We start from the raw sequence: 13,155 nt of genomic DNA, 5'->3' as shown, positions 1-13,155 counted from the left end.
ATTCACAACATAAAAAAAAACTTAGAGCTAACTGCAGTAGTCCATGCTTCCAACACCAGCTACTCAGGAGGCTGAGCCTAGGCAATTTAGCAAGACTCTGTGTCAAAATAAAGTTTAAAAAAAGGCTGAGAATATAGCACCATGATAAAATGGTTCCTGAGCACCTGTAAGACCCTGGGTTTAATCTTCAGTATTGCAAAGAAAATGATAATTTTACAAAAATTTCTTCACATCCTGGAATAAGAAAGCCTCGGGAAGCAAAAAACCAAGATCACTAGACAACTGGGCCTCTCTCTTGAGTGCTTGGTTCTCCCAGCACAATTCTTCCCAAACAACTTAGTTCAGTGCACTGATGAGACAAAAACACTGAGAACCTAGAAGGTATTAAGTAACTTTGGGTATTATGTTTCTCAAAAAAGGTGGTGGTGGGGGTAGGATACAAATGAATCTCATTTCTTGAAATTAGTGGTGAGCTGAGGCTTGCTTGTTGTTTGGGCAATTGCTTTATGTTCCGCTCTAGATGATTTTCCTTTTACCATTGCCATCACAGCCTCCATTTGCTGTCCTTCACTTTCATTCACCCTACAGAGTAAAGGAGTAAGTAAACCAATGACACCTCCACAGCCCTATCCCCACCATTCAAGTCCACTGTGCCTTCTCAGTGCTATGTTAAAGTCATTGTATTTTATTGCTGGAGCACACAATTTCTAATCCAGCATTTCCATTTTATAAATGCAGAGTGTAACATCTGAAGAGAGTATATTATCTGTCCAAGATCACCCAGCTTGTGCCAGGTCCCACCGCATAACCTCAACTCCCACTTCTTAGCACTACACTCCATAGCGTCTAGGCACACAGATGACCATTAACAAATAATTTATGGAAAGGAAATAAATTTAATGTGTAGAACATATAGAACCATGTAGAATGTAGAAAGCAGAGCTGAACGTGCTGTGTGAACACTGCAGCCGACAGGCCATATGATAGACACTCTACAGCGGCTGCCTGAGTTCCCGTCTAGGTTCTGCTGCCTATTTGTTTGACCTTGGGAAAACTACATTTCTTAATCTCAGCTTCTTCATTTATAAAATGAAGATAATCACAGTAACTACTTCCAATGGTAGTTTGTTCATTTAACCAATGCAAGGCCATGTTAGATACTGGATGCCATAAGGGATATAAAAAACCAAATCCTACACCTAGGAGCTCACATTCTTTAAAGATGAAAGGAGATGATCTATATAAAACACCCAATAGACAATCTGGCACCTAATAAATATTCAATAAATGTTAGTGGTGGTTTTGCTGTTGTTATCATTACTAAAAATGTACCATATATCCACATTTAAAAAGCAAATCAGCAATCTCACAAAGAGACAGCTCCAAGCAAATTGTAGGTCATAAAACAGTGCACACAGCAGTGTTTCACAAGGACAGATATTATCACTATGGCAACATCTTTCTGAGTTCTTTAAGATCACTTGGCTCAAAACTGTGGAAGAGCCAGCATGGTCTGTGAAAACACCAGGTAAAAGCATCATGTGTAGGTCTTCCCCCTAGAAAATAACTTCTTCTATAGGAATCACTTTAATAAAACTTATGTATAAAATCCTAAAACAAGGAGCACAAATTAGGGAATAATTGCCTGTAAAACCACTAGGTCTCATAATCAAAGATTTATTTTCAAAAGTCAGCTTCCCTAGTAGGTTCAAAACATGATGTAGTGTTCAAAATTCAGTAAGACTAATAAGCACACAAGAAGCAACATCCGTACTCATTGAGGAAATGCAAATCAGAGCCACAAATAGGTACCGCTTCATACCCAGTAGATGGCTAAAATTTAAAAAACAGAAAATAAGGGTTGACAAGGATGTGAAAAAATTAGACCCTCCATTCACTGCTGGTGGAAATATAAAATAGTTCAGCCTTTGGAGAAAGAGTTTGGCAGCTCCTCAAAAAAGTTAAATATAAGAATTTTTTTTAAAAAGTTAAATATAAGGATTACTGTGTGATGCCAAAATTTAATTTCTAGGAATATCCTTGGAAGAACTGAAATGGGTATTGCAAATAGGCTCATAGCAGTACTATTCACAATAGTCAAAAAGTACAAACAACTCAAATGTCCATCTGTGGTTAGATAGTTAAACAAATCATGGTATATACATATAATGGAATATTATTCAACCATAAAAAGGAACAAAGCACTGATATATGCCAATATGCTCACTGGGTAACATGAATTCTTGCTTTAGTAATAATGGAAATTAAAACTAAAGTGATGGTATGAATTTACAGGGAAATTTTCATTATAATGTAATACAGACAAGAAAAGGAGTCTAGTTTGAGTAGTGCCTAAAGGGGCCACATTCTCATGAAGAGAATCAGACTGGCCCACCCACAAAAGCTAGGATCAGCTAAAGTAGGCTAGAATCAGATAAAGTAGGCTGGGGTCTGGTTGATTATTATCTAAATCTTGGTTTCATAGCTCAAGTTGAATCCTCCTGACTTGAGGTGCAATCTGGTTCCCATGGAAGGAATCCTCATGGTTTGAAGGGAAACCTCAGTTCCATGAGGCTCTGTTGGAATCTGAGGTGACCGTAGACTTAGGGCAATAGAGACTTTGGAGCTTAGCTGAGCATCTCTAAATCTCTTGCCCTATTACCCTTAGTCTTGAATGGTAATAAGATAAGCTAGGTAAATTTAGGGGTAATGAATCGTACTCTGTCAACTTTTAGACACGTAATCTATAAATGACTAAAATGCTTTGGTACTGGCAAAGAAACAGACACAACGACCAGTGAAACAGACTAGAAGATGCAGAAACAACTCTAGACACACTCAACCACCTCATCTTCGACAAAGGAGCCAAACATCCTCTTTGGAGGAAAGATAGCCTCTTTAATAAATGGTACTGGAAAATTTGGATTTCAACTTGCCAAAGATTAAAACTAGACCTATATCTCTCACCATGCACTAAACTAAAATCAAAATGGATTAAAGATTTAAATATTAAAACAGAAACGCTGAACTGGCTGGAACAGAGGTTAGGTAGAACTCTTGAAGACATTGGTATAGGAAAAGATTTTATGAACAAAACCTCAGTTGCCCATGAACTAGCACAAACAATCAACAAGTGGGATCTCTTCTTATTAAAAAAGCTTCTGCACAGCAAGAGAAACCACCAGCAGTGTGAAGAGACAGCCCTTATCTAGAATCTATAAAGAACTTAAAAAAATCAGACCTCCCAAATTTAAAGACCCATTCCAAAAATGGGCATCTGAAATGAACAGACTTTTCTCAGACAAAGAAGTGGAAATGGCAAATAAACATATGAAAAAATGTTCAACATCACTGGTCATTCGAGAAATGCAAATGAAAACAATGCTGAGATTCCACCTCACCCTGGAAAGAATGGTTGTTATCATGAAATCAACCAATAACAAATGCTGGCAGGGCTGTGGGGAAAGAGGAACCCTGCTCCACTGCTGGTGGGAGTGCAGCCTGGTGCAACCACTGTGGAAATCAGTATGGAGATACCTCAAAGAACTAGGACTGGAAGCTCCATTTGACCTAGCTATTCCCCTCCTGGGTATCTTCCTAAAAGAATTAAAAGAATCATACCACAGTGATATATGTGGACCCATGTTTATAGCGGTGCAGTTTGTAATAGCTAAAACTTGGAAACAGCTCAATTGCCCATCAACTGGAGACCAGATAAAGAAGATGTGGATTTTTTATAAAGTGGAGTACTACTCAGCCATAAAGAATGAGAAATTAGAGACATTTATCTTAAATGGATGCACATTGAGGCAATACTCTTAGTGAAATAAATAGGACAGATATGTATAAATACCATTCTCTCTGGTGTGAGAAACTGAAAGTGTAAATAGGACTAAAAGGTATAATAGATAATGTGAAATAGGAAGAAAAGATCCAAAGGAGAAGGGGAAGTGGGAGGGGTTGGGAAAAGAAAAGAAGGGAATGGAATTAATATGAGAAAATGAAAAAATGGAAACAAAGTCTTTTTAAATAGGGAGGGATGGACGGGTTGAAGGGAGGGCAAGGGAAAGGGGAAAAATAAGAACCAAGAGAGATTACATAAAGGTGCAAAGTTCCAATGATGAATGTCATTATATTGTATACCTAAAATGTACCAATAAAATGAATTTTAAAAATGACTAAAATGCTTATCTATATGCAGAGCTGAGAAAGATTTGACTTAGAGTATGACAACATGAAAGTCAAGGTTTGTTCTACTTTTAGTGACCTTCTGGGCATTTGTAGGCCCAAGTGAACAGTGATGATTGTTAGCAAAACTCACTTTTTAGTCTCTATCTTAGGAGAAAATACAAAGCATTGTTTTACCACCGAAGAACAGATTAAAGACCTAAGAGTTAGTTTTTCCTTTGTCCTTATGGTGGTTTCTGGCTATGCAGGACAATGTCAAGTACATCACCAAAACATTATGCTAGTGAAAACATCCAGACATAAAAGTCACATATTATGTTTCCATTTATATGAAATATCGAAAACAGAAAATGTCATAGAGATAGAATCCAGTTTGATGATTGTCAGGGGACAGGGGACAGGGGACAAAAGCAGTGGGGAGAAATTTCTTTTTCTTTTTTTGGTACCAGGGATTGAACTCAGGTCTGTACACTTATAAGGCAGGCGGTGGAACCACTGAGCTAAATGCCCGGCCCTAGGGGAGAAATTTCTTAATGAGTATGGGGTTTCACTTTGGGGTGATGAAATTATGTTGGAACTACATAAAGTTTTGTGCTACATTATGAATGTACTAAATGCCACCAAATTGTTTTACTTTAAAGTGATTCATTTTATAGTACATGAAACTTTCCTCAATGGATTATTTTTTAAAAGATGATACATACATGGTTAGTAAAGGTATTAAAAAATGAGGAAAAATGTATGAGATTACTTAGCCATTTCAGAAATCTATATAAATGATGCCAATGTTATAGATAGCTAAGTTAGATAGAAATATTACAGTCAGATAAGGCTCGGCCCTCAAGAAAATCAGGACAAAGGTGAAACACATTACAGCTGTGGCCAGAGACATATCTGCTAGAGACCAGGTCTCAAGATAAAGACAAAATGACCAGGCCTGCATACTTCCTCAAAAGACAAACACCGGGCCTAATGAAGTCTAGATAGATATCAGACCCCAGCGGGTGACCAGAGACCTCTGGACCCATCGTCTCCTGGAAAATGTCTTTGTTCTTTCCATGCGCCCTTGAGGCATGACTTGCTTCCCTACTGGACCATTTTTACCTGAGCGACTACACTTGTAACCTTATTGGTTGATCATGGTTGAAACCCACATTGTACCCATGTGGGTTTTGCTCTATAAAACTTCCCTGTAAAGTGGGGTCCTTGGGCTACCCAATTGGGACTGCTCCTACCTCTCAGGAGCTTTCCTATCAATAAATATTTCCTACTCTTAATCTCCATTATTCCTAGAATTCATTCTTCAATTTTTATTTATTTATTTATTTGTAATTTTATTTTATTTTATTTTATTTTAATTCATATATTAATTGGTACATTTTAGGTATACAATACATTTACATTTATTATTGGGTGTTTGTACCTGAACATGATGTACCTTAGTTCTTATTTTTTCCCCCATTACCTATGCGCCCTTCACCCCCACCACCCTTCCCTATTTACATAGACTTTGTTTCCATTTTTTATCTTTCTCATAATTTTTCCTTTCCTTTCTTCCTTTTCCCCTTCTGCTCCCACCACCCCTACACCTCTGGACCTATTCCTATTTCAAATTATCAATTATTCATTTTAATCATTTTCATCCTTATATACACTTTCAGCTTCTCACACTAGAGATACTATTCAGTATTTACACATGTGTGTCCTATTTATTTCACTTAGAGTATGGCCTCACTGTGCATCCATTTAGCTATAAATGACTCTAGTTTCTCATTCTTTATGGCTGAGTAGTACTCCATTTTATAAAAAAACCCCACATCTTCTTTATCCAGTTTCTAGTTGACGGGCACTTGGGCTGTTTCCAAACCTTAGCTATTACAAACTGTGCTGCTATAAACATAGGTGCACATATATCACTGTGGTATGATTCTTTTAATTCTTTTGGGAAGATACCCAGCAGGGGAATAGCTGGGTCAAATGGGACCTCTAGTCCTAGTTCTTTGAGGTATCTCCACAGTGATTTCCACAGTGGTTGCACCAGTCTGCACTCCCCCCAACAATGGAAAATGGTTCCTTTCTCTCCACACCAACGCCAGCATTTGTTATTGGTTGATTTCTTGATAGCAGCCATTCTTTGTGGGTTGAGGTGGAATCTCAGTGTTGTTTTCATCTGCATCTCTCGAATGACCAGTGATGTTGAACATTTTTTCATATATTTATTTGCTGTTTTTACTTCTTTGTCTGAGAAATGTCTGTTCATTTCAGATGCCCATTTTTGAATTGGGTCTTTGAATTTGAGGGGTCTGATTTTTTTCAGTTCTTTATATATTCTTGATAGTAGACCTTTGTCTGAGGTAAAAGCTGCTAAAAATTTCTTCCTATATTGTAGGTTGTCTCTTAGCTCTGTTGGTAGTTTCTCTTGCAGTGCAGAAGCTTTTTAATAAGATGAAGTCCCAGTTGTTGATTCTTTGTGCTAGTTCCCATGCTACTGAAGTTTTGTTCATAAAGTCTTTTCCTATGCCAACGTCATTGAGAGTTCTACCTAACTTACCTTCCAGCAAGTTTACTATTTCTGTCTTGATATTTAGCTCTTTAATCCACTTCAGTCTTAGTTTAGTGCACGGTGATAGTTATGGGTGTAGTTTTAATCTTTGGCAGGTTGAAATCCAGTTTTTCCAACACCATTTATTAAATAGGCTATCTTTCCTCCAAGGAGGGTGGTTGGCTCCTTTGTCAAAGATGAGGTGACTGAGTATGTCTGGAGTTGTTTCTGCATCTTCTAATGTATTCCACTGATCCTCGGGTCTGTTTCTTTGCCAGTACCATGCTGTTTTTATCACAGTAGCTTTGTAGTATAGTTTCAAGTTGGGGATTGTGATACCCCAGCCATGTCTCTGTTGCCCAGAATTGCTTTTGCTATTCTAGGTTTCTTCTGCTTCCAAATGAATTTTTGGATTGTTTTCTCTAGTTCTGTGAAGTATATTGTTGGAATTTTAATCGGTATTGCATTAAATCTATATAGTAGTTTTGGAAGTATGGCCATTATCACTATATTGATTCTTCCTAACCAGGAACAAGGAATATCTTTCCATTTTCTTATATCCTCTTCGATCTCCTTCTTCAGAGTCTGTACTTTTCAGTGTAGAGGTCTTTTGCTTCCTTTGTTAGGTTAATTCCTAGATATTTCATTTTGTTAGATGCTATTGTAAAAGGAATTATTTCCTGAATTTCTTTCTCAATGGGTCTGCTATTTGTGTATAAGAAGGCTATTGTCTTTTGAGTGTTGACTTTATATCCAGCTACTCTACTGAATCTGTCAATTAGGTCTAGAAGGCTTTTGACCAAGTTTTTTGGGTCTTCTATGTAAAGTATCATATCATCGGCAAATAATGACAGTTTCACTTCTTCCTTTCCTATCTTTATTCCTTTTATTTCTTTCTCTTGTCTAATTGCTATGGCTAATGTTTCCAGAACAATATTGAACAGGAGTGGTGATAGTGGGCATCCTTGTCTTGTTCCTGATTTTAGCATGAAAGTTTTCAGTTTTTGACCATTTAGTATGATGTTGGCTGTTGGGTTTTCATAGATAGCCTTAATCAGGTTGAGATAAAGACCTTCTATTCCAATTTTCTGTAGCGTTTTTATCATGAATGGGCGCTAGATTTTGTCAAATGCCTTTTCTGCATCTATTGAGATGATCATATGGTTTTTGTCCTTGACTCTGTTAATATAGTGTATTACATTTATTGATTTATGGATGTTGAACCATCTTTGCATCCCTGGGATAAATCTGACTTGGTCAGGGTGTATGATCTTCTTGATGACCCTCTGTATTCTGTTTGCCAGTATCTTGTTGAAGATTTTTGCATCTGTGTTCATTAGGGAGATTGGTCTGTAGTTCTCTTTTTGGGTTGAGTCTTTCCCTGGTTTTGGAATCAAAGTAACACTTGCTTCCAGGAAAGAATTTGGAAGCCTTGCTTCCCTTTCAATTTCCTTGACGAGTTTCAAGAGTAATGGTGATAGTTCTTTAAATGTCTTGTAGAATTCAGCAGTGAACCCATCAGGACCTGGGCTTTTCTTTGTTGGTAAATTTTTTATTACATTTTCAATTTCACTCATTGTAATTGGGGTGTTTAGAATTTCTATATCTTCTTCATTTAACTTTGGCAATTTGTATGTATCTAGGAATCTGTCCATTTCTTCTATGTTTTCCATTTTATTAGAGTACAGGTTCTCAAAGCAGGTATTGATGATCCTCTGAATTTCTGCTGGATCTGTTGTGGCTTCACCTTTTTCATTCTTAATTGCATGGATTTGAGCCTTTTCTTTCCCTTTTTTTGATAAGGTTGGCTAAAGGTTTATCAATTTTATTTATTCTTTCAAAAAAACAGCTCTTCAATTCATTGATTTTTTGCATTGTTCCCTTAGTCTCCATTGCATTGATTTCTGCTTGGATCTTTATAATTTCCTTTCTTGTATGAGATTTGGGGTTGTTATGCTCTTCTTTTTCTAGGAACTTGAGGTTCTGCATTGGGTTATTTAACTGAGTTCTCTCTGTTGTCCTAATATGGGCATTCATTGCCATGAATTTCCCATGTAGAACTGCTTTCACTGTGTCCCACAGATTCCTGTATGTTGTACTGGCATTATCATTTACTTGTAGAAACTGTCTAATTTCTTCTTTAATTTCCTCTGTGACCCATTGGTTGCTCAGGAGAGTGTTATTCAATTCCCATGTGTTTGTGGGTGTTCTGTGGTTTCTTATGTTATTAATCTCCAATTTTATTGCACTATGGTCTGATAATATACAGGGGATAACTTCAATTCTTTTACATTTACTTAGAATTGCCCAATGAGCTAGTATGTGATTTATTTTGGAGAATGACCCATGTGCATCTGAAAAGAATGTGTATTCTGATTTTGTTGCGTGGAACACTCTATAAACATCTCTTAAGTCCATTTGTTCAATAGCTTGGTTCAGTTCTAGAATTTCATTGTTAATTTATTTCCTAGATGATCTGTCTGTTTGTGAAAGAGGGGTGTTGAGGTCCCCCAATACAACTGTGTTACTGCTTATTTGGTTTTTCATGTCCATTAATATTTGTTTTGTATAGTTGGGAGCATTTATATTTGGTGCATAAATATTTAGGATTGTCATTTCTTCTTCTTGAATTGTTCCCTTCACAAGGATGTAATGACCATCTTTGTCTCTCTTAATTAGCTTTGGTTTGAAATCTACTGTCTGCAAATAAGTTTGCCACCCCTGCTTTTTTCTGGATCCTGTCGTGTGGAGAACTGTTTTCCATCCTTTTACTTTCAGTCTATGAATTTCCTTTTGAGTTAGGTGTGTTTCTTGTATACAGCATATTGCTGGGTTTTGCTTCTTAATTCATTCTGCCAGTCTATTTCTTTTGATTGGTGAATTGAGGCCATTAACATTGATAGTTATAATTGACAGATATTGACTCATTCTTGCCATGATGTTTCATTGTTGTTGGCTCTTTTCTTATTTTTCTCCCTTTCCCTTTAGTGCCTTACCTTGCGTGGTGTCTTCTCTCTGTTGGCCTTTATGGCCTTCATTGTCTTTTTCTAGGATACTGCATAAAATTGTTTGGTGTGCTGGTTTGGTGTTCATGAAATTTCTCAGGTGTTCTTTGTCATGAAAGTATCTAATTTCCCCATTGATTTTGAAAGATAATTTTGCCAGATACAACAGTCTAGGTTGGAAGTTATTTTCTTTTAGGGCTTGAAATACTTCACTCCAGGCTCTCCTTGATTTGAGGGTTTGTGTTGAGAAATCTGCCGTGATTCTGGTGGGCTTTCCTTTGTAGGTGATTTGTTGCTTTTCTCTAACTGCCTGTAGAATTTTGTTCTTCTGTTGGGTTTCTGGGATCTTGACTATTATATGCCTAGGTGTAGATTTTTTTTGATCGTGGCTGGGTGGAGTTCTATATGCCTCACTTATCTGTGTGTCCAATTCTCCGCCTTTGTCTGGGAAGTTTTCTACTATTACTTCTGTGAACAGTTTTTTGTGTCAATTGTACTTTCTCCTGTTTTTTCATGGACTATCAGTCTTATGTTATTCTTCTTTGCATCATCTAGCATCTGTTGGATTGATTTCTTGTGGTCCCTTACTATTTTTAAGAAATCTCTGTTTTCATGGTCCTTAACCACAATCCTGTCTTCTATATCTGATATTCTATCTTCAGATTCCCTTAATCTGCTCTGCATGCTTTCAATGGAGTTTTTAATCTCCTGAATAACTGTTTGAATCTGTTTCATGGATTCCATTTCTTTCTTATGTTGGGTGATCATGGTTTCCATTTCTTTTTTATGCTGGGCATTCATGGCTTCCAGCATATTTCTGAGCTCATCTATTTCTTTATCTGTTTCTTTTCTAGAGCCTCTAGTCATGTTTTTCACTCTGCTCACCATGTCTGTATTTATCTGGGAAATTATTTGTTTTGAATTTTTCTAGATCCTCATTCAACTGTTTTGTTACTTCCCGTGCTATCAGTTCAGGGTGTCCAGGTGATTGATTATCAGACTTTTCCACCTCATTTCCCCCAGAATTTCCTTTTTGTGGCATGGAAGCCTGCATTTGTGCCTTGCTTAAATGTCTTCTCATTTTTGTTTTTGGTACTGTCCTTGGTTTAATTCCTGGATTGATAGTTTAAAATTGCTTAGTGCAGGTATCTTTGTTGCTTGTGTTTAAAACTCTTGTGGAATGATTGCTTTTCAGAGGTGTCTTCCAGATACGGCTTGTGTTTAGGTTTTGAGACTCTAATGACTCTGAAGCTATTTTATTTTCCTTATACCAGGAAGGAAAACTGATTAGATCAATCACAACATGTTAGGCCAAATGTTACAATCAGCAATACCATAGCATCAAGCGCAGTTTAGAAAATGACAATTTGTGGTCGTTATTAATCTACCACATTTAACTATGTGAAGTATAATCCCCTGTGCCTCTGTAGCGAGGGACCAGGTAGCAGAAGAGCCATATGGTGGCCTGGGGTGGGGGGGTGGGGGGTGTAGATGGAATTGGGCCTTGCAGGTGCCCTCGAGGCTAAGCAGAGCACCAGATGAAGGCGGGACTCCAAGCTGCTCCTGGGACCTCGAAGTGCAGTGGACAGGAACCAGAACTCAGCCGAGGACCCTAAGGCTGCTTGGCCAACCTGCAGAGAGACGCTCCAGATGAAGGCGGGGTCCAAGCCACTCCCAGGACCTCACCGTGCTGAGAGCAGGAACCAGGACCAGTATCCAGCAAAGGAAAGAGACAGAAGAGACACCAAGAACAGGAGTCCTCCTTCTGTAGTCTCTTCAGGTTCGCGGGATCCTCCACCCGGTGAGCAGATCTCTGTGTCCTGTTGGGGGAGCCTAGGAAATTAGTCCCAGGGGCGTGCCTTGAGGAGACAGAGAGCCGCTCCCTCCGGCGGGGTTCGGGCCAATGCCCAAAAGGTCTATTTCATTCCCGACTCCCGGCCAATGCACCAAATGTTGCAGAAATCTTGGAAAGAAATACACAGAGACACAGAATTTAGATAAAATAATAAAATTTCTTCTCACGAGTGGGCGGGAATACCAGAAACAAGTCTGGTCAGTATTCGCACCCCCTTTTCCATTCTTCAATTTTTAGAGAACACGAACTCAGCATATCAGACATCTACTAGATTGGGAGATATAATATTTTCATTTTTCATCTCCTGTATCATCAATACCTATTCTCGGTGAGGGAAATCTTGAATAAAACTTATAAAAGGCCATTATTTTGGACTGAGTTTCTATACTAGTCCCCAGAAGAGAACACCAAAATGAAGTCTCCTGCTAAGTACTATGTAATCAAAGTGAAACTTTAAGGAAGCAGGTAAGACCACAAAGAGTTTTTCATGAAAACAGAAGATTCCAAGCAGTCATTTAGCAGGAAGAAGCCCAACCAACTGAGCCATAGGGAAATCTTGAGTTAACCCTTACAAGAAAAGTAACCTGATGACAATCTGCTTTAAAAAAATATTTCCTTTATTCCCACCTTAAGAAAAAAACCTGTTTTGTCATATCCAGTAACAGCATCTATTCTATTTTATAAAATGAGATACTGCCCTGATTCACAAATCACTAATAAAAGCCAATTAGCTATATAAACTAAGCTTGTTGAAATTTTGTTGTTTTAACAGAAGGAACATAGAGTACTTACTAAAAGCCTGGGTTTTTTGGTACTGGGGATTGAACTCAGGACCTTGCGCTTGCAAGGCAGGCATGGTGCCACTGAGCTAAATCCCCGGCCCTGTTAAAACATACTTTTTAAGGTAAAAATTTGGCTGCCATACAAATATAAAATGAACATATGTCAAGCAAAGTTTTATTATCTTTGATAATAATAATAATCAAAGTTTTATTTAATTCTGACGGAGAGCTGACAAAATGTTAAAAATTGATTCAAAACATAACTAGATATACTAAAATGAGTTTAATGGATGCACAATTAGTTTCCTGTGTGTAGAGGGTAGTGATCAATTGTACTTCTGCAAGATAAAATTCATTTCTATTTCTATGAAAAAGAATAATTTGCATAATCCTCAATTTTCTCCTACTCTACAGAGTTTAAAATAGTTCAGAGACAGTAAAAGGTGTAGAATCAGATACAGAAATCTTTACTAATCAATGCCTAGAATTCTGAAGTACACACTTCGTAACTTCCTTTTTCAAATCTCACAACTTTTCTCCACATCTCTATGGCAGTAACTCAGTACCCTGGCAAATGCCTTCTCTTTACTGATTTTAAACTCTCACTTGTTTAAAAAAATATTTTTAAGGAAGAGTTGGCTTGGATGACCTGAAACTCACCTTGAGCTCTGACAGCCTGCTAAGAACCTGCGTGCAGGGAGCTAGATGCTGAGTCACAGATTCCTGCAGGTAACAGAGCCTTCGAAGCTGTCAGCACTCGTGATTGCATTGCGTAATTTATGG

This window comes from Heterocephalus glaber, unplaced genomic scaffold (genome assembly GCF_053883595.1).
Source record: "Heterocephalus glaber isolate CG9 unplaced genomic scaffold, H.glaber_assembly_v1.0 deba00001606, whole genome shotgun sequence".
Lineage (NCBI taxonomy): Eukaryota > Metazoa > Chordata > Mammalia > Rodentia > Bathyergidae > Heterocephalus > Heterocephalus glaber.
The sequence above is the reverse complement of the archived record's forward strand: the minus strand, read 5'-3'. Positions refer to the sequence as shown.